The sequence below is a fragment of the Corythoichthys intestinalis genome, chromosome 4, assembly GCF_030265065.1.
Source record: "Corythoichthys intestinalis isolate RoL2023-P3 chromosome 4, ASM3026506v1, whole genome shotgun sequence".
Classification (NCBI taxonomy): Eukaryota; Metazoa; Chordata; class Actinopteri; order Syngnathiformes; family Syngnathidae; genus Corythoichthys; species Corythoichthys intestinalis.
This window is the reverse complement of record NC_080398.1, coordinates 21,017,033-21,040,329: the sequence shown is the minus strand read 5'-3', so window position 1 is coordinate 21,040,329 and position 23,297 is coordinate 21,017,033. Positions and strand designations below refer to the sequence as shown.

The window sequence follows — 23,297 nt, the reverse complement described above, 5'->3', positions numbered from 1 at the left end:
ACCATGCCATTTTTGCTCCTAGCCGTGTAATAATATTCAGAATATATTCATTCTTTTATTTCACGCTGCATGTTTTACCACGGCTGATGTTATTAGCTTATGTATTTGGTGTTATGAATTATTCGTCCACTTTTCTTCCGCAGCTGCTGTCACGTGGTATTTAACAAAGCTATCCCATACAGTATTAAGCTAGATGCCTGACATCCGCTGTGAGCCAACGAGCACGGTCGTCGTCCCTTGTCGGCCATTTTGCCTCAGTACCATTCATTAACGTTACAGACAATAAAACACGTACTTTGAAATAGCTATAAATTGCCTTGCTAAAAAAAACCAAACTCTAAATTAACTTTGCTAAATTTAGTTATGCAACTATAAATAAATAGAAAACAAACAAGAGAACGTGGTGTGCCTCACATCAACACTTTCTGTTCGTTGATGGACACATATCGAGACTACTTGCATTCTACTTTGATAATGGAAGGCTCGACGTCTTCTCCACCTTCGTTAATATTTTTAGTAGTAATATTATAAACTGTGGTTTATTGACCTGTTTTGCACATGCTCCAATCGTTTTAAATAAAACAAGAAATGGTATTATGTTGTCCAAAAGTTTTATTGCGATCAATATCTGCAATAAAAAAAGAATGACATACTATTTGTGTTTATATGTAAATGTATGACTAGCTCATAATAGTAATCTAACCAGATGATCAATACCTTGTAGTATTTCCATGTAACAACAAAATCTGTGTCAGCCCTTCTGCATTCGGCAACTGTAATGTTATTTGTAATTTTGCCTCATTTTGGTCACTCAAGTGGCCGGCGTATCGATCTACACCTCATGTTAACACAGGCTGCACAGATCGTTAGAATTTTGTCCACGAACGATCAACAAAGTGATAAGAACAAACGCACAATACAGAAACATAACAGAAAGTCCCAGAGCGTCGTGCTGAATCCATTTTTGGAGATTCCGTGGGTTCCTCTGGTTCAATTTAGCATTTACAACTTTGTCTACACACTGCTTACTTCAACCACACTTCATGTTGTTCTGTCTAAACCGGAAGTCCGTAGCAGAAAATGTCAAAGATGGCGCCGCCCATGTTTCGCTCAGAACACTTGTCCTGGAGCAAGATGTCACACTATTTCTTTTACTTTCCTTTTTTCTAATGAATATTCAAAAAATATTTTTCCAACAGCAATGTCAGTGACTTACCCCTTGTGCCACTAGTCAATATGACAGAAGCGTAAATGTAGGGTTATCAGGTCAGTGTATATTCATCATTTGCGGTATATGTGACACATTTTCTTTTTTTTTTCATGTTTAGTTTCAAACACTCGATGTTCTTTGAAATTTGTATTTGTAGTTTTCAATCCAATGTTTACCACTAGATGGCGGAAAGCTTCCACGATACGTTACCTCAATTTGAGTTGCTGACCATGATGAGCCAACAGCAACCTGGTAAGATTATTAGCTTTTATAATTGAGGGGAAATAAGACATCAGTGTGACACCATTTTTTGTATGTGTGTCGATGTCAGGATATAATCTCTCAAGTCAAGTGATGCTTAATGTACTGTAATTCCCATTCTCAAAATGCCACACAGATTAAGACACAATGTGTTTCCCTTCATGTCTATACTGTGGTGCATGCTCCAGTTTTCTAATCCTGCACCACAGTCTTGATCTAATTAAAGGCCTCATCCTCGCCACCTCATTTTCAAAAGTCGCTCCCTTCAATTACTGATGACAAGTGAGCACCGACACACATTAACCTCCCACGTGAAGAGCTCCTTTGGCTGCCCACCATCTCTCTCTGCAATAACACCTCGGCAAATCCAAAGGCAATTCCACATCTTTGTTATTTGTTAATCACATTCAACCAAAGATGGTACACAGTGTTTTGTCACGGTATATTTTGCAATATGTTTTGGTCACGTGGTCCAGGGTTGGCACAGTCAGCTGTGAGGGCTCGTGCTTGGGTGTTAACTATTGTCTGTACATGTTTTTCATGTGATGTCTCTGACCTTCCTGGAAGAGAGAACAACACGACTGACTTAGCCCCCAGAAGTGGATGATGATCCACCTGAAATGACTGTGAGCTACGCGTCTCTCAAACGGGAGATGTGACCTAATTCTTGCACCTATTTCACATTGAAGCTCATATAAAATTGATTGACTTTGTGACTATTAAAACGGACACCAGGCCATCGTAATGTGATCGTCCTAGTGACGGCTATGCTCAGCGAGGTTTATGGAGATATTAAAATAGACCAAATTAAAAGTGAAATAGAATTTGTCTCCACACGGTCTGATGCAGAGTCGCTGCAGCGTAAATCTGAAGAAAATGGATGTTTGCTAATGTTCCATAGGGGGATTTATCTCCTAACTCTCTAACTTTAAGTGAAGTAGAGTACATACATACTGCACTAAAATGAGTATCGACCCCCCCCCCCCTTCCGATCAAAATCAGTGAAGGCCTGATTATCATGTCTATAGTCTAAATCAGTGGTCTCCAACCCGGTCCTCAAAGGCACGCTGTTGGTGCAGGATTTCATTCCAACCAAACAAAATGACTACACTTTTTCACCAATATGGTGTTTTACAAGTGCAGTTGATTGCCGTCTGGTGCTGCTTGTTTTAGCAGAAACCTCATTGGTTCAGCTATCTGTGCTGGATCGGCAGGAACAAAAACAATGACCCACAGCGGGCCTTTGAGGACTGGGTTGGAGACCACTGGTCTAAATTGTGATCCAGCGCAATTATCTTTTGCTCTGGGTCAAGCGAGTTATTTCCCACACCCCCATCTACTCAAAAAATGATCATGATTGACAATTTTAAACACTAAATATGTGAATGCCAGTCTCAGCCCGTCATAGGACATTTTATGTCCCACCCATCAAATTTTAAATAATCCACGAACAAAATACTCTTCCTCTGGCCAACACATATCCTAACAAAAGTAATATTAATAGTAATCATACCATCATTGTCCAAAAATAGCAGGCATTCTTATTACTGGGAAAATATTTAGGAAAGTTTAAAAAAAAAAAAGATTATCTGTTAATTAATATACCGTATTGGCCCGAATATAAGACAGCCCTGATTATAAGACGACCCCCTCTTTTTCAAGACTCAAGTTTGAAAAAAGACTTTTTGAACACTAAGTTAATTTTTATACAGAAATTACAGTACATCTGAAACAAATGATTATAACAATATATTTGAGAGAAAAAGCATGTTATTTTGCCTCATTCAAATCTTAACATCTGAACATTTAAATAGGTAAACTAAAGTGTAATCACATTCGTAAATGAATGGCTTCTGGTTTTTGAAATGTAAATAAACCAATCTATTGTAATAAAACAACAAAATTGCAATAACTGCATTAACCATCAAAGTGAAGTCTAACTGTAACCGTAGTCTTGAAACGAATCTGAATAAGGAAAAACATTGCAATAAAATAATGCAAACTGGTTAAACTTGAGAGTATCTGAGATCTGTCATGACAGAACATCGCTTCAATGATATCTGGCGTCATCTAGCGTCGTGAATGGGTATAACGTCTAGACCGCGAATATGAGACGACCCCCACTTTTTCAGTCTTATTTCAATGCAAAAAAACACCGTCTTATATTCGGGCCAATACAGTAATACTATGAAATAGGACAGTAGAAGTAAAATCAGCACAATATTTATTGGGACACACGTTCCCATTCACATGAATGCACTCATTAAATTTGGATTGATTGCCTTAATGAATATTGTAAGTTACTCAGTGTGTCACATTGCATCCAAACTCCAGAAATTGCCGAGTCCGAGTGGGATGGAAATGGAATTGGTAGCGATCTGACATCAGTGATTGTGAAGCCTAGTAATAGTAATGGGAAAAATGATTTTTCTCGTATTAATATGATATTTTAATTGATTATTAGACCAGTCCTTGACCAATTACTTAAAAAAACAAAATCAACTCATGCTTCTGCTGCTCAACAAGCACCCTCCCACCAGGTTCGCGACCGTGCAAGTTACAGTCTCTAAAAGCTGAACAGACAGATTTTTGCTAATAATAGTGTGATAATAATATAGTATATTAATATTTAAACCCAGCAGGATTTTGGGTCAGAGATTAACACTGTGATGAGCTAGGCAACTGTGGCCTCTAAGGGTACCCAACATAAATCTGCACCTCTTGCCATTTGTTAGTACAAATGGAACCTGCGTGTGTGCTGGTTTTAATGATGTGGTCTGATGAGTATAACCTAAACAGTGCATTCCCCAAGAACTAAAAAGCTAAAAGTAAAATTAAAGTTTTAATTCCTAAATGTTTGCCTTTGCTAGATAAGGCGGGGGTCAGATGTCAGGCACTGCATCATTCTCTTAAGACCTCATAGTGGGTTGGAGTGCTCCAACTCCCCAGCTCAAACAGACTAACACACACAAAAGAAACAGTACCCTGCAACCCCCTTGCCGCACACACATTATTTATGAATGGGAGTGGGACTTGCTGTCCCCTTTCAGTTTTGGAATGCGCAAGGTTGTGTATCGATCCAAGATGGGTTGGCTGCGTCGGGTCGAGGTTGGGCCCCAGATGGCTCTAAAAGGCCCTCATGCAGGACACCGACACTCAGAGGAAAAGTGAGCCCTTGCCCAATTAGTGTCATTATGGCTGCTCATGTGCTTGGTGGGCTGGATAAACAGTGACTGCGGCTTCTCTATGTGATGTGGGAAACATGCTTTTGATCAACAGCAGCAACATTCCTAACCACTATGTAATACACAAGCAAGCAAGACACCATTAGTTGATCATTGATTAAATGTCTTCCTTCATTATTCCATATGTGGAAAGCATATTCATTGAAAAGAAAGACAATCAAAGCCGGCTGTCTTATTTGCATAGCGTGATCATTGACACAAATATCCTTTTCCTAACCACGTAAGTGGGTGAAAACAATTTACCATAAAAAAAACAAACAAAAAAAGAAATGTAATTTCTCTCGCTGTCTGACATTCATTAAAAATGCCATTAGCTCTTTCTCCACTGTGCTAAACACAAAATAGTTCTGTATAATTCATTATTTAAGGAAAGCTAGCATACAGATATTTGTTCTGCTCTGATTCTGAAATCCTGGTCATTTTTGCATAGTCACTTGTTGCTAAGCAGAATTTATGGTGCACAAGAATTTATTCCCCAAAGGCAAACGACAATAATTTGCATATGCAGGCATGCCCTACTAGACTGCTGTTGAATCAGCAAAGTGGTACCTTGACTTGCGAGTTACGTTCCATGACCATGCTCATATTTAAATTTAATTGTACTGCAAATCAAAATTCCTACTTGAAGGGCTATATTATATGTTCGGTAATTATTCCTTTTTTACATGCCTTGGCCTGCATAATTTTCACCCATACAGATTCTCAAGTTTTTGACACACTCATCATGGGTCGTAACCCAGGAATTTTGGCATGTTTCATGATTCCCGAGACGTGTGAATGCCATTGATATCCATTTAAAACTTATAGCACACCTAAAAATGTAAAAAACATATGTGTTTTCACCAGTGGGGACAAGAGCGCCGCTATGTCTAGCACACTACACTTTGAAGTAGAGCACTTTTTGTCTTAACCATCATATAAATTGAATAAAAATAATGTAATAAGAATACTGTCCTCACTGATCTCATGCTTAGAGATCCAATCGATAGCTCAGCATATTTTATATATATATATATATATATATATATATATATATATATATATATATATATATATATATATATATATATATATACATACACATATATATACATATATACATATACATATATACATATGTATATATACATATACAGTGCCTTGCAAAAGTATTCGGCCCCCTTGAATCTTGCAACCTTTCGCCACATTTCAGGCTTCAAACATAAAGATATGAAATTTAATTTTTTTGTCAAGAATCAACAACAAGTGGGACACAATCGTGAAGTGGAACAACATTTATTGGATAATTTAAACTTTTTTAACAAATAAAAAACTGAAAAGTGGGGCGTGCAATATTATTCGGCCCCTTTACTTTCAGTGCAGCAAACTCACTCCAGAAGTTCAGTGAGGATCTCTGAATGATCCACTGTTGTCCTAAATGACCGATGATGATAAATAGAATCCACCTGTGTGTAATCAAGTCTCCGTATAAATGCACCTGCTCTGTGATAGTCTCAGGGTGCTGTTTAAAGTGCAGAGAGCATTATGAAAACCAAGGAACACACCAGGCAGGTCCGAGATACTGTTGTGGAGAAGTTTAAAGCCGGATTTGGATACAAAAAGATTTCCCAAGCTTTAAACATCTCAAGGAGCACTGTGCAAGCCATCATATTGAAATGGAAGGAGCATCAGACCACTGCAAATCTACCAAGACCCGGCCGTCCTTCCAAACTTTCTTCTCAAACAAGGAGAAAACTGATCGGAGATGCAGCCAAGAGGCCCATGATCACTCTGGATGAACTGCAGAGATCTACAGCTGAGGTGGGAGAGTCTGTCCATAGGACAACAATCAGTCGTACGCTGCACAAATCTGGCCTTTATGGAAGAGTGGCAAGAAGAAAGCCATTTCTCAAAGATATCCATAAAAAGTCTCGTTTAAAGTTTGCCACAAGCCACCTGGGAGACACACCAAACATGTGGAAGAAGGTGCTCTGGTCAGATGAAACCAAAATTGAACTTTTTGGCCACAATGCAAAACGATATGTTTGGCGTAAAAGCAACACAGCTCATCACCCTGAACACACCATCCCCACTGTCAAACATGGTGGTGGCAGCATCATGGTTTGGGCCTGCTTTTCTTCAGCAGGGACAGGGAAGATGGTTAAAATTGACGGGAAAATGGATGCAGCCAAATACAGGAACATTCTGGAAGAAAACCTGTTGGTATCTGCACAAGACCTGAGACTGGGACGGAGATTTATCTTCCAACAGGACAATGATCCAAAACATAAAGTCAAATCTACAATGGAATGGTTAAAAAATAAACGTATCCAGGTGTTAGTATGGCCAAGTCAAAGTCCAGACCTGAATCCAATCGAGAATCTGTGGAAAGAGCTGAAGACTGCTGTTCACAAACACTCTCCATCCAACCTCACTGAGCTCGCGCTGTTTTGCAAGGAAGAATGGGCAAGAATGTCAGTCTCTCGATGTGCAAAACTGATAGAAACATACCCCAAGCGACTTGCAGCTGTAATTGGAGCAAAAGGTGGCGCTACAAAGTATTAACGCAAGGGGGCCGAATAATATTGCACGCCCCACTTTTCAGTTTTTTATTTGTTAAAAAAGTTTAAATTATCCAATAAATTTTGTTCCACTTCACGACTGTGTCCCACTTGTTGTTGATTCTTGACAAAAAATTAAAATTGTATATCTTTATCTTTGAAGCCTGAAATGTGGCGAAAGGTTGCAAGGTTCAAGGGGGCCAAATACTTTTGCAAGGCACTGTATATATATACATATACACATATACATATACATATGTATATATATATATACATACATATGTATATATACATATATACATATATATACATATATACACATATATATACATATATACATATATACATACATATATACATATATATACATATATATATATTTATACATATATACATATCTATATATATACATATATATATATGTATTTGTAGTTTTCAATCCAATGTTTACCACTAGATGGCGGAAAGATATATATATATATATATATATATATATATATGGCTTTCTCGAAGGCTGAGCCCGGCTACTCTCCGAAGGAAACTCATTTCAGCCGCTTGTATCCGCGATCTTGTTCTTTTTTCGGTCATTACCCAAATTTCATGGCCATAGGTGAGGGTAGGAATGTAGATTGACCGGTAAATTGAGAGCTTCGCCTTCCGGCTCAGCTCCCTCTTCACCACGAGAGACTGGTTAAGCGCCCGCAACACTGCTGATGCTGCCCCAATTCGCCTGTCAATCTCACGTTCCAACCTACCCTCACTCGTGAACAAGATCCCGAGATACTTAAACTCCTCCACCTGGGGCAGGAACTCACCCCCGACCTGGAGCGAGCAATCCACCCTTTTCCGGCTGAGAACCATGGCCTCAGACTTGGAGGTGCTGATTCTCATCCCAGCCGCTTCACACTCGGCTGTGAACTGTTCCAGCGAGAGCTGGAGGTCGCTGTTTGATGGAGCCAGAAGGACCACATCATCCGCAAAAAGCAGAGATGAGATCCTCCCACCACCGAACTCGACCCCCTCCACCACCCGGCTGCGCCTAGAAATTCTGTCCATGAAAGTCACGAACAGAACCGGTGACAAAGGGCAGCCCTGGCGGAGTCCAACTCTCACCGGCAACTGGTCCGATTTATTGCCGGCCACACGGACCAGACTCATACTCCTGTGGTAGAGGGACTGGATGGCCCCTAGCAGAGGGCCGTCCACCCCATACTCCCGGAGTACCCCCCACAGGGCGCCCCTGGGGACACGGTCATACGCCTTCTCCAAATCCACAAAACACATGTGGACTGAATTGGCGAACTCCCATGCCCCCTCAAGCACCCTCGCGAGGGTAAAGAACTGGTCCGTGGTTCCACGGCCAGGACGAAAACCACATTGTTCCTCCTCGATCTGAGGTTCGACTATCGACCGGACCCTCCTTTCCAGTACCCTGGCATAGACTTTCCCGGGGAGGCTGAGGAGTGTGATCCCCCGATAGTTGGAACACACCCTCTGGTCGCCTTTCTTAAAGATAGGGACCACCACCCCGGTTTGCCATTCCAAAGGCACTGCCCCCGATGACCACGCACATGTTGCACAGGCGCGTCAACCAAGACAGCCCTGCAACATCCAAAGCCTTGAGATACCCAGGGCGGACTTCATCAATCCCTGGAGCTCCGCCGCCGTGTAGTAATTGCACTACCATGGCGACTTCTGCCCCAGTGATTGACCCGACCAACCCTAGGTCCCTCGGCTCCGTTTCCTCCATGGAATGCGTGTTAGTGGGATTAAGGAGGTCCTCAAAGTATTCCTTCCACCGCCCGACTATGTCCTCAGTTGAAGTTAGTAACTCCCCGCCCCCACTGTAAACAGTGTGGGCAAGATGCCGCCTTCCCCCTGAGGCGTCGGATGGTTTGCCAGAACCTTTTTGGAGCCGATCGATAGTCTTCCTCCATAGCCTCACCGAACTCCTCCCACGTCCGAGTTTTTGCCTCGGCGACTGCCAAAGCTGCACTCTGCTTGGCCCGCCGGTACCAGTCAGCTGTCTCAGGAGACCCACAGGCCAACCATGCCCTGTATGCCTCCTTCTTCAGCTTAATGGCCCCCCTCACCTCCGGTGTCCACCATCTGGTTCGAGGGTTACCACCACGACTGGTCCCAGCTACCTTGCGGCCACAGCTCTCAGCAGCCGCCTTGACAATGGCAGAGCGGAACAAAGCCCATTCAGACTCAATGTCCCCGACTGCCCCCGAAACGTGGTCAAAGCTCTGCCGGAGGTGCGAGTTGAAAATCAGTCTGACAGGTTCCTCCGCCAAGCGTTCCCAGCAGACCCTCACTATTCGTTTAGGCCTACCAGGTCTGCGTGGCTTCTTCCCCTGCCATCTGATCCAACTCACCACCAGGTGGTGGTCAGTTGACAGCTCTGCTCCTCTCTTCACCCGAGTGTCCAGAACATAAGGCCGCAGGTCTGATGATACGACTACAAAATCGATCATCGACCGGCGGCCTAAGGTGTCCTGGTGCCATGTGCACCGATAAACATCCTTATGTTCGAACATGGTGTTCGTTATGGCCAAACTGTACGTAGCACAGAAGTCCAACAACTGAACACCACTCGGGTTCAGATCAGGCAGGCCGTTCCTCCCAACCACTCCTCTCCAGGTCACACTGTCATTGCCCACGTGGGCGTTGAAGTCCCCCAGTAGGACAATGGAGTCCCCTCTCGGGGCACTTTCCAGTACCCTTCCAAGAGACTCCAAAAAGGGCGGGTAATCTGCACTATCATTCGGTGCATATGCACTGATAATAGTGAGAACCCGTTCCCCAACCCTAAGGCGCAGGGAAGCGACCCTTTCGTCCACTGGGGTAAACTCCAACACAGAGGCAGAGAGCCATGGGGCTATCAAAAGACCCACCCCAGCCTTCCGCCTCCCCCCCGGAGCAACTCCAGAAAAGGAGAGTGTCCAACCCCTCTCAAGGACCTGGGTTCCAGAGCCAGAGCTATGTGTTGAGGTGAGGCCGACTATATCTAGCCGGAATCGCTCAACCTCTTCAATAAACTCCCGTTCCTTCCCCGCCAGAGAGGTGACGTTCCATGTTCCAAATGCCAGTTTCCACAACCGGGGATCAGACCGCCAAGGTCCCTGCCTTGGTCTGCTACCCGATCCACATAGCACCGGACCCTGTGGATTCAACCTGTGGGTGGTGGGTCCACGGGACGACGAGCCCATGTATCCGGTTCGGGCTGTGCCCGGCCGGGCCCCATGGGCGAAGGCCCGACCACCAGGCGCTCGCACACGGGCCCCAACCCCAGGCCTGGCTCCAGGGCGGAGCCCCGGTACTCCTCCGGGCCGGGTACACGTACTCCTGTTTTTACCATCCATCAGGGTCTTTTGAACTGTTCTTTGTCTGACCCTTCGCCTAGGACCAATCTGTCATGTGAAACACTACCAGGGGCAAAAGCCCCCGACAGCATAGCTCCTAGGGTCATTAGGGCACTCAAACTCCCCCACCACGATAAGGTGACGGCTCACGGAGAAGACAATCCAGGTTGTTATTCTAATTTCCTGCTTAAGGTGTTTGCTGATTATTGTCCATGATGAGCAATTACATACATTATGTGAGCAGTATATTTCATTTATATTTAATGTTGATCGTGCTAATTTAGGTAGATATGTTTATACTAAGGGTATAGGTTTGCATAGGGACAGTAGGGACATAACACTACCAACTTTTCAGGATGCAAAAATTGTCCCAATGAAATTCTAAGCAACCTTATTTTTATTATATAACGAGTTCAGGAATTTAAATTGTTTTCCCATATGTTGTAAGGGGGTAAAATGATAGAATTGACCCAACAATTATTAAGTGAATTACTTTCATTATGTTTATGTTTGCTAATAAAAAACAGACATTTATTCTGGAAGTTTTCTAAATGTTTCTTTGGTAGTTTTTGAAAACAAAGGTTTGAATCGAATAGTGTATCACCTGAACCAATGCACGTAAAAGTTAGTATCAGTCGATACGGATTTATTTTTGCATTGATCATTTAGCCTATCAATTAATTAGGTTCATATTCATGAGAAATGTGGCCCTGATCCCTGTTCACTCAATCTGTTTGGTCTTATTAATGTCCCGTCCCCAGGAAAAAGTGTACATGCAGGTCGTGCTGTTATTTCGTCCATACCAATGTTAAGACCAAACCTAGGCCCTTGGTTTATACAGTATATGCGCGAGTGCATTATATAACTGACATGTTGCATATGGTTATACTGTATTGCAGAAAACCACACACACCCACCCTCATCATTTTCTTAAGTAAAACAAAAAAAAATCCTGAACAGCCTCTTTGGATCTCTGATCGGATTCACAATATCAGTGTCACCAGCCTTATTCCACGCCTCCATAGAGAGATCCCAATCTGAATTAGCTCTCTTTGTCAATCTAGACTATTTTAAATTCATATCTATTAAAAATTCAGGGATTTATGCATTTATTCAGAAGATTTTACAACTTAAAAAGCTCTTTGTTTTGCTACGTTAAAATATTTACGTACAATGAATTCTAACTGCCCTTTGTTTTGTTTTTTTAACCACCATGGGGAATGGGCAGCGCCCTGCCCGCCTCTTCGGGTTCTTCCCCAGGGACGTGCAGGCCGACCTGGACCTTGCCAAGTTAAAGGAGAAAGAGGATGAGGAGGAGATCTTGGCCGAGATTGCCAGGGAGCTGACCGACGAACGACGGCTACCTGGCCAGGAAGGTCCAGGCCAAGCAGGAGCTTGCCCAGCAGGAGAACATAGAGATCGCCTTGGAGCTCGAGAGGGGTGACCCGCCCTCCGTGATGTTCGATGCCCTGGTCAAGGTGGTGGACAGGGGAGAGCTGGAGACTGAAGAGCTGGGCTGTCCTCAAGCGGCCATCTCTCCCCGTGACCCATAGTAACATCGGAATTCAATAAATAATGAGTTGTGATTGTATATAGAATTTATAATTTATTTGAATATTATTTATAATTGATTCTGCATGCTTTCTTCAAGTATTACGTTTCTGATGTAAAAAATTGAATAATTTATTAGCGCTTGAAAACTTATTTCAAATTTGCACTAAATAAAAAAAATTAAGTTGCTATTTTGGGCAAAAACTTATATGATATGTTAAATATTGCTATTGATCCTGATAATATCGGTGATTATCTCTGCATTTGGTGATTTTTGTGCATCTAGTGTAAAATCTGAGAAATATAGCCATTTTAAGTTTTGTTATGCTTATATAAAAAATAATTAATCAGGATTTTATAAGGGAACGACTTTGAATTTTTTGAGGCCGCTGCTGATGGAGACTAATGTATGGCTGAGGTAGGTGCCTGTTTTGGTTTTAGGTCAGTAGCAGCTTTGGATTTGAAAATATTTAAATTGAAGTTTTTGAAAATTGACTGTTCAGATAAAAAATAGCCAGGTGTGACTGCCACAGGAATTGTATTATAGTGTTACCTTGCCTCTCTCAGTTACGTACTTGTTTTTTGTGTGTATGTTCGTTGTCAGGGAAACGCAGGAAGGCAGGTGGTGTGGACCCAGTTGCAGGGAAACAAAAAGCAGCAAGGCAGGTGGCGGTGAACTCAAAAAGCGTTTTAAAAACAACTAACCAAAAGCACAAAGTACAACCAAAACGACTGGTGATCAAAAAGGCAATGTTCAAACAAAAACTTACTTAATCGGAGGGACTGATACACGAGGGCTTGGACAAGACTTGAAATTGACATTGACATAGACAATGATGCAACAAGGAGTGAAAAGAAACTGGGAGCTTATATACACACACACACATAGACAAGGGGTAACGACACAACGAGGAACAGGTGAGCACAGGGGGATGCAGATTGGAGGATACACTAGGAGGCACAACAGGTGAAATCAATAGGCAATCACAGGGACAAGTCACACTAGGAGAAAACCAACACAAAACCTAACAGTTCGTAAAATAGAAGAAATCGCTTGTTCAGAGGGAACTCAATGTTCAAATACATTTTTTTTAAAAAATAAAAGTGGGAAAAAAACAAGACAATTGTGCATATTGTTGAAAGTGCTGCGACTCTGCCTCCTTGCTCATGATGCAGAGTAACAGTATGTATGAAAAAGTAAAAAAAAGTTTTAGACTCACACAGACACTAGTGAAGTCTTTCACGTGAGCAAAACAAAGTAAGGTGTGGTCATGAAGCGGCGCCTCAGGCAAACAATAGTCTGTGAGGAATCCGGCTAAGAGGAAAAGCAACACACGCCTGACTTCTTATCATTGTCTTTGAGATATGTACTTAAATGGGATGTTTACAGCCATTCACATGACCATTGAGTATTTAATGCTCGTTGATTGAGATATTTCGTATATACTATATACTTTGTTAGATTAGTCAGGTAAATTGTTTCGACGCAGCAGAAACATTGTTTTATGTAAGAGTTGTTTGTAGTTCGGTTCCTCCTTTAAAATTGCATTGTGCGTGTGTGTGAGAGAGAGAGACAGAGAGAGAGAGAGAGAGAGAGAGAGAGAGACGGGGGTAGAGAAAGACAGAGAAGCAAGCGATTGGCAGCCATTATTCTTAAAATCTCAATAATGCATGAGTTTTAATTAAATAAAACATGCAGAGGATGGGCATGCCGATCAGCTGATGAATGAATTGTTGAATAATCATGTCTTAATGAGATTGCCGCAAAATAGAGACTACTTGGCTCGAACACAGTTGACTTAGGCGAGAGATGGAATACACCCTTGGAATGACTGCCAGTTGATTGCATAAAATGATGAAGATTCAGTCAAGTTAGACTTGGGTCGCAACAGAAAGAGGACATAGGCCAGAACTACGGCTACGTTCACACCGACCACAGCTTGAAGTGACCCAAATTGGATCTTTTTGCCTATAACTGACTTGAGTGAGACTCTTTCTTAAACAGCTGTTTACCAAGCCTAACTCAGCATGTGTAGGCTGCGTGTGACATCTTTTGTTGTTATTTTTTTGAGCATCTGGGTCAGTTTTACTTCGCGCATGATGTGACACGTCTAGTTATTGATTTACACTTGTGTGTCACTTTAGGGCTGTTATGGACAGCATATTAAAACGGTGGTCTGAACGTCTATGGCAGGGGTTGGCAACCCAAAATGTTCAAAGAGCCACTTTGGACCAAAAAAAAAACAAAAAATAAATATGTCTGGAGCCGCAAAATATTAAACGCCTTAAATAAGCCCAATAATGAATGCAACACATGCTGTATGTATCTGAATTATCTATATTAGCCTACTATCAAAATGAGTAAGTCGGCTAAAAATACATAATGAGCCTTCATGAATTTTTATTTTCCCTGCAGTGCATCCAACGCTCTGTTGTATGATGCCACTTCAAGTTTAACTTCATTACAATATTAATGAATTGTTTCATTGCTTTTATGAAATTATAGAAATGCAATAAAGAAATCCGATTTCTGATGTTGTTTGAGGTTTCGTAAAACAAAATGGAACGTGCATAACATGCCTCTTATCTGGGCTTGTCTTTGATTTTCTTAATTATCTCGGTTTTGTTTTTGAAGTCTTCGCAGAAGCATATAAGCAAATGACCACACATGCTGGCTCAACGTCATTCAAAGGTGATCATATTTTGATTTCCAAAAAGAGGACACAAATAACAGACATAAATAATCCCAGTTTAGTCTTAGATTAAAAGTTTATATGGGTCGATAACATGCACGCACTGTCCGTGCATGACACACACACATACTACAGTTTGCGACTCTAGGCCGTGTAACCAATCTTGAAATATTGCTCATATGGAGCAGAAAGAAAACTGAGCATTCTCAGGCTTATCCTCAACCCATTTTATATTTTTATGATTGTTGTCGAGGTCAACCTTCCCCAAAAGTCGTGTTCAGAGCAAGCTAGGCGCTAACGCACAGCTGCACCGCTACCGTAGCGCCCAGACTCTCTCGCTCTTTGCTGACGTAATTTCTGCATGTATTCCAATTCGGGAGCCTTGACAGTTCAGACCGCCCGCCACATTCTGGAAAAATGTGGCGCAGATCGGATTTAAACCACATTCCAAAGTGACCGAGATCGGATTCGAAATGGTCCACTTCTATGTGACTTGTCCCGTTCAGACCGTCAAGTTAATGCCTCACTCGAGTCGGAAAAACACGAAAAAATCGGATTCGTGCATTAAGACCTGCGGTATGAACCTAGCCTACGTTCTTCAGAAGTAATGGAATCCCACTTTTTCTCTCACTCCTAACTGGGTACTCGGCTGCCAACAGGTGTTGTGGCTTGTTTACAATAGCCATCTGTCTGGCATCCCACCCTGCTGATAGAAACGTGTGTCGCAGGCTATGACACAAATCTTTGTTGACAGAAATGTTGACATTTAATATTTATTCTACACATTTTTACGGCAATGTTTGTGTCATTTTTGTCCTCCCACAGAAACCATATCAAACCAAAAAATATATTTCCCTCAATCATCTTGGTCCTTTTTCAAACATTTTTGAAAATGCTCCTGGGAGCCACCAGGGCCACGCTAAAGAGCCGCATCCAGCTTTCAAAACACGGGTTGCCGGCCCCCGGTCTATGGATATGATAAAAAGAATATTTGTGTATTAAGACCTAGAAATTAAGATAATATTTAAGGTCAATTCTCTCCTATTTACTAGGTGCAATATACAGTATGTGCTTTGAATATGCTCTCTGCTCTCTACCTGTGTCATATCATCTTGTTTTTTGGTTGACTGGCAATCCTATCCTATTTCCAAGTAACATGTCAACACTACCTCCATTATAGTCTGCTTTATTACAGTTTTGACTGCTCTGTATGTGTATTTGTATTCACCATGTCAGAGTGCGACACCCACCATTGTCTTGCCGTTGCATAAGCCACAAAGATATTGGGAAAACCAATGTCAGTTGAAAGGCGTTGCCTGTTTGTTGTGTGTGCTCTGACTTAAGTCTTTCTTTGCTCCACCCATTACTTGCGGCAAGTCTAATTTGATTACAAGCGCCGTGGAGAACAAGCATTGAGGGATGGAGTTGCTTCAATACATCATTGTGGGGAAGGGCCATGGATGACAATGACCAGAATTACAAATTGAGTGAGTTTAAGACAAATTGGGTAGGAAAGATAGAGTATAAGAGAGACTTACCCAAGGGGATATGGGTGAGACGCTTGATTTGGTGACTTGTACAGTGGTGCATACACAGAGGAGTAGCAAGGGTCTCGGGGGCCCCAGGCAACAAGCAACAAGGGGCCCTTCGAGCGTGTGCAAGTAAGGGGGGGCAGTTGGACTTGGAGCAATAGAAGAAAGAGTAGCGACACAAAATTACCACCATCGGACGCGGAGGTATATACCTTTGTGTGAAATCAGTAGTCAGACTGGCCCTACGACCCACCAAATTCAAATTATTCCGTAAAAACCACTGATTGGTGGACTACCGACCAAAATGAGTATTAAAGAGCATACGACAGGAGAAAAAATGTCTTAAATAGCATTATTATTTGAATTAGAATCCTATTTTGAGACGATTCGAATATATACAACAATTTAGCAAAGCGCAAATGACGAGAAATTAGTCTTTAATCTGCCGGTTAGCCACGCCTACCATTATAGGGCTCTAGCGTCCCCAACAGGTGGATGACGTCAGCGGGAGACTAGGCTCATCGGTTTTACTACTCAGCCCATCGAGGGAATTATTCAGAACGAGGAAAACGCGACGAAAAGAGCCGCAAAATGTCATTGTTTCAGTCTCTCTACTCCAATATTTTTACAGGATATTCTTTTTATCCAAGTATTTTTCCCCAATAGCTAAATAAATGGCTTGAGAAGGACCAGTCAGCCCGTCAAGGAGGAACTATTCACAACGAGGAAAACACGACGAGGACAGCTGCAAAATGTCATTGTTTCTGTCTCTTTACTTCAATATTTTTACAGGATATTCTTTTTATCCAAGTATTTTCCCCAATTGCTAAAAAAATGGCATGGTCATGACAAATAACAGTCTTGTGCTAAATGGAATATGAAATATTAAAAATGCACTTATTCAGGACGACATGTCAAATTTCTTTCCATAATGGTCAAAACTGTCGACTTCACCTTACTGTCGCACCTCCCGAACGATATTTTATGACTCCTGAATCGGACATATGTCATTTCCCTTCCCCGGCTTCGGAGAATGTAAATAAACCAAGAGGCGTGACAGCTAGCCGACATGCTAATCCGAACCGAGTGACGTTTCTAAATCTTCGAAGCGCAAAATCACACATAACTAGCCCAGATTATTTGACACGACGACTGGGTTGTCGACTGTCTTCGCGGATCGGCAAACCGCCCGGCTCGTTCCTCGGAGGAGGGTGGCTGCAGTTGTTGTGCAGCTAACGTGCAGCTAATGTGCATGAGGAGAGCTTTTTACCTGCCTATCAATGATCAAACGTAAGCAGTCCTTTATTTAAAGAAAGTCTGTAGTGTTTACTTTGTAATCGCTGTATTCGTATTTGACATAATACAAAACAAGATGTTTACTCAAGTCCAATGGTCCCACAGTAGTAGGGCTTGGGCAATATCCACGGTGAATGGGAACCTTTTGAAACTCCAAAAAGGCGCACACGCCTCTCGCTCATACAGCAAGATTTTTCTGCAGCCGTTTGGCTGGCGTGTGCGAAAAATAAATGTAATAATCGGCAAAATCCGCTGAATCCTTAGTCCTCATACACAACAGTACGGCCGTATAGTGAAGAGGACGCCTTCATCCGTACACGTCACAGCGCCCTCCTCCTCAATGCAAGACCGAAGCCGGAAGTCACTCATTTTCATGGCGCGGGATTAAAAAAACTAAATAAATGTAGCGATCGCTTCCACACACATCCAAGCAGTCCATATCATTCAGGAGAATAAAATACCGCGTGTATTATGAAATGAACATGCTTTTTCATGTCACATGCACTTTAAATTTGCTAATAAAATTGTTTAGGAATATTTTAGATGTATATATGCTATATTTTTCTTATAGAGTATTCGACGAGGAATACGATAGACCCATTAACACACTTTTTTGGAAAAATCACCATTTGTTTAAGTAGTCACATGAATAATGAGGCGGCCTGTGAAAATCAACATAAAACAACTCGGCAAAGACTTTCCAGAGAGTACTTGGTGAGTCACTCTTTAAACAATCATGTGGTATTAATAGCTAATTGGACTTTCTTAAACATGTATAATCTATGTGACATGGTTAGTGCTGATTGGGATTGTTGACAGAATCGTTAGATAGTCTGCCAAATGATTCCATGTTATTGAAACACTCCCTAAACTTGTTGCTGTGACAGTGCAGTAAAGCTGCGTGTGCTAAATCTGTTTGGCCTCTGGGGGCCCCTGCTGGCTGGGGGCCCTAGGCAATTGCCTGGTTTGCCTGGGACGCGACGCCTCTGTGCATACATACAGTATAGTCTAAATAATCCCATGCTATTGTAATCAAACTAATGCGTCGTATTTGTCTAATGCTTTTTTAAAAGCATTTTCCATCAACAGGCAAAAGTGACAAAAATTACAAAAGAGCATTGTAACTGTAAACAGAATAAATGCGTAGTTTTAGCTATTGGTCAACACAACAACATCATTTTGAAGCATGAAAAAGCATTGCTGCTGGGTTACAGTAACCTCCCAATTTCAGGCTCTTCCAGTTACACCATCAGATGTCATGAAATAGGAAAGTAGTATAGTAAGTGTTGCCAAGTGATACATCTTGTGTGTGAGACTGAAGTTTTGTTAGACTGAGTTGGCTGTGGAATATTCGAAGTATCTGTTGTGCATGCACATGCACCCTTTTGGTAAATTTGAGCAAAATCAAATGATCTGTACAACCTCATGCCGCCTGTCAGTGGCAGTGAGAAGTTGGGTTAAAATGGAGGCCGCCTGTCCAGTTCTTTTTTTTTTCCATCAATGATTTGTCATCTCAAGACCACCACACAAGATAAGAGCAATAAGATTATTATTTCATGGTCATGTAGGTTCTCATGACATTTTAAAAAAAAATCAAGATGTTTAAAACGACAGTATTTTTCGGACTATGAGGCGCATCGGATTATAAGGCACATCATTAATGAATTTATTTTCATACATAAAATGCTCCTGATTATGAGACGCGTTAGTGCATTGAAGTACTGGATTTGTCATTTGTTGTTATCTTTGAAGATTGTTATTGTTGTATTTATTATTTATTCTTTTATTGTTTTAATTAACCCTATATACAGTTATGCTCCAACTAAATAGCTTTGAGGTCATATATATATGAAATATCAATATATATTTAACTTTGGTGTGTGTGTCTTTGTGTGTGCATGTATGGGGGGGTTATCTCTTTTTCTTTCTTTCTTTCTTTCTTTCTTTCTTTCAATGAATAAATAAATACTTAGCAAATTTAAGTAAACAACTCTAAGATTAAAAACATTAGTTAAAATTAACTAGAAAAAAAACCTTTCCAATCACAATCATAAATGAGTCTTATTGTGGCACGAGAATACAGTAACTTCTTGAAACGCAAAGTCAGAGAATAGCAAAGATAAGGATGGATGCTGGTGACTTGTGGCCGTGTGCATCAGGGCTCGTCGACCACATGTCCTTCTCAAGTCAGATGTCAGGCCCGGCTGAACAAGTGGCCCTTTTATTGACAAATCTCGGCCTCTTCATGCACTGAATAATGCTCGCTTACACCACTCAACCGTGGCAGCGTCATTTACAGGCAGGAGCAAGTGGGAAATTTTTGATATGGAAATAATAAAATGAAAAAAAAAGACTTCTTATTGTGAAGTTCGGTGTTTTCTCATAATGCCTTAGCCCAACATTTTCCGAGTATTTTCCCCCCACAAATTCATAAATACAAGACAGTTATTTGCATTTTATTCACCTCAAGAACATTAGTATTTATAGTAATTATTTCAATTTTGAAATAATAATTTTGATGACAGTAAATGCAATATAATAGTTAAAGTATTTTGTTTAATTATTTCTAAGTTACAGGTATATTCAGGATTATATACAGTATATATATATATATATATATATATATATATATATATATATATATATACACACATATATATATATATATATATATATATATATATATATATATACACACATATATATATATATATATACACACATATATATATATACATATATATATATATATATACATATATATATATATATATATATATTTATATATATATATATATTACAGTTTTTTGAATGTGACACATTTTAAGTTAGCAATCAAATGCAAGAATAAATATTAATCCTCGAACGGCCAGATGATACTACTTTTTTTATGATTTCTTAATAAATACTTGCTTAACACAAATGAAATATTTGATTTAGGCTAATATTTTCAGAATATATTTTAAATTCAGTTTGCTTGTTCTACTCCCCTTTATTTATTTATTTTATTTTTTTAATTTTTTTTTTAAACCTGTCCTGTTCAGCTGTTTGACACAGAGAATGGAAGTCTAAGTGCCCGGATTCTGAACAGTTTTAATGTTTCACATGGAGAGTCTGACATACTCCCATTGTGATCATTCAAAATACCTTTTTATTATGACAAAGCAGCGAACAGGAAGGGATTATGGGGGGACAGAAGAAAAGAAATACAAGAGAAGAAAGAAAAGAAACACATACACAAACAACAACAAGAAATACATTGAACATCTAAACTAGTTACTAATATGCTGGTGCTATCGTCAGGGAGATGTATTTCCGGTTTACACCATGTGGGGGCCAATTGGCCAGTGAAAGAGGAGAATGGGGGTGGGGGTGTCTATAAGACTATAAGATAAGTGATTGAAAGGGGTAGAGTGTACACAAATCAGTTCTGTGATCTAGAACCCAGTAATCGTGTGAATCTCTTGTGAGTGTAAGCCCGTTGGCGACCAACCCTACGCCGCCTCATCGCCAATCCCGGCACCGGAACCCCCAACCCGAGCATGCCCTACCACATCCAGCAGCACGCAAGCCCCACCGGGCGCGCGACAGCCACGCAGACGGGCGGAGAGACCGCGCGGGCGCCAACCCAGGGCCACGGCCCCCACCCAGCCATCCCTCCTCCCACCGCCCAGCAAAGGAGCCACCGTCCCCCCCGGGACCCAGGGTGGTCCCCCGGGCCACCCGCGCGCCCATCAACCGGCCTTCAGGGATGGCAGGAGGGGACGCATCACCAACCCCACGCCTACACCCACCCCCGCCCGCCCACCCGGGCCATGAGCCACAGCCACAGCCCCCCAACCGGCACGGCACGCCACGGGACCCCCAGCGGCCCACCAAGCCCCAGGCAAGGCAGGGTCCCCCGCCGGTGCAGGCGACACCCCGCTGATACACCGGCGCCCAGCCAGCGACCCGCGACCTACTCCCCTTTAAATTAAGTCACATTCAACAATCCTAATTGCCATCGTTATTGTTAGTTAGTAAATGAGGTTGTACTGCTTTGAGGTCCTTGAATGTATATAGAAAAACAACAATGTATTGAGATAAGTGTTCATTATGTTGAGAGTCAAAGTAGTTTATTTCCTCTTAGAATGAATAGTGAACTGAATGAAGTGTGTTCTGGGAATGAGACAGTTGCATGGATTTGGTGCTCAAGGACACAAGCTTTTTTGATAATTTCTTCACTCATCTGCATCAAAAGAAAGCATTTACTCTGAGAAATTGACAACTTTGTGTTTTCTAAACGTTAGGTAGTGACAGTATAATCAAAGTAAATGTATTCAAAACATTGTCCACTCCAAGTGCAAAAATATTGACATATTTGAATTCCCATCCACTGGGTGTGCCAAAGTGTTATTATAATTATTAGTTCTGCATTGCATTGCAGTCTTGAACAATCTTGCAAAGTTCTCAATTTGAAACAGATTTTATTTTGGCACCAGGAACATCATAAGTCAAATGTCAGTGCATCATGTCCACAAAGAAGCTACAGTGTTATACAATGAAATGTCCTATTTTGGTGGCCTTATCAATAGGGTATCTGTTTCCCAGCTTCTCAGCCACGTCTTTGTCTGTGAGAAGTCCTCATGAAGGAGCCCAGGGGACAATGGGTGGCTTGATCGTAACGACATATCACTTTGGATCACATGTTCAGAAGAATGCAGCAGCATGACCAGCCAGAACCGATGCAGTATAGACCGTGAATGTCTGCAAACAAGCCAAACAAGTGTGATACCATCGAGAGCAAAGGTTCATCAAGGTTTTGTGTGAGCTTCAAAGCCTCCTGTGGTTAGGTGCAGGGGAAAAGGATGACTTGTTGCGAGGAGAAACAAAAAGCTATTGACCGTTAACCTTCCCTGCTACTGAGCCTGTGTCATGCTTCATGGCTTACGAACAGTGTATGTATACAGTTCCTCTCTTTAACATTCATTCTGCATGTCCGTGTACTGTCCTGAATTCAATCCTTTGCCTGCTGTGACTTTACTGAGGTCAAACGGGGTCTGAACGGCATACCTCTCAGTCAATGTTTATCAAGGAAGTCATGAGCACTCACACTGTGATGAAGCTTGAATTTGCACGGAAACGATCCACTTAAGGCTACTGACTTTGAGGACTCTCGGAGACTCAGCAGGCGCTCGCGAGTCAGAACCCCGACCCGCTTCCGTCCGCTTTACTAGGGTGGTGGAACAGGACCACCATTAAAGTGATAATCAGATGATCTCACCTCGTTCTTAATCCCTCCATACTCAGTGAGTTTGGAATGCACCATGCACGTGCGATCAACCCCCCAGTGGGACTCACCACTCGTGACGGGCAATTTTATGGCTTGCACAAGAGTGAGAGAAGCACACAACAAGACATGTAAAAAAAAAAAAAAAAAAAAAAAAAAAAAAAACATCAACATTGGGCAAGGCCACGGGGAGGGATTGCTATCCTCAGCTATTTGTTATGGAGAGTAAGGGGGAGGGGTGCCGGCAAAAAGAGATGCATGTGATTTTTCATTAATTGTGGGGGCGCGCTTAAATGTGTGTGACCACATAGGGTGGGATGTGGTGGTGGAATTTC

At 41.7% G+C, this 23,297-nt stretch overlaps 1 long non-coding RNA gene across 1 annotated transcript; it reads left to right on the top strand.

Annotated features, from left to right (window-relative positions):
• The first annotated feature begins 1,138 nt into the window (after positions 1-1,138).
• LOC130915359 (uncharacterized) lies at positions 1,139-2,091 on the top strand. The gene is made up of 3 exons (XR_009063077.1): positions 1,139-1,266; positions 1,393-1,462; positions 2,039-2,091. It is a non-coding gene; the product is annotated as an uncharacterized LOC130915359 (long non-coding RNA).
• The last annotated feature ends 21,206 nt before the right edge of the window (positions 2,092-23,297 follow it).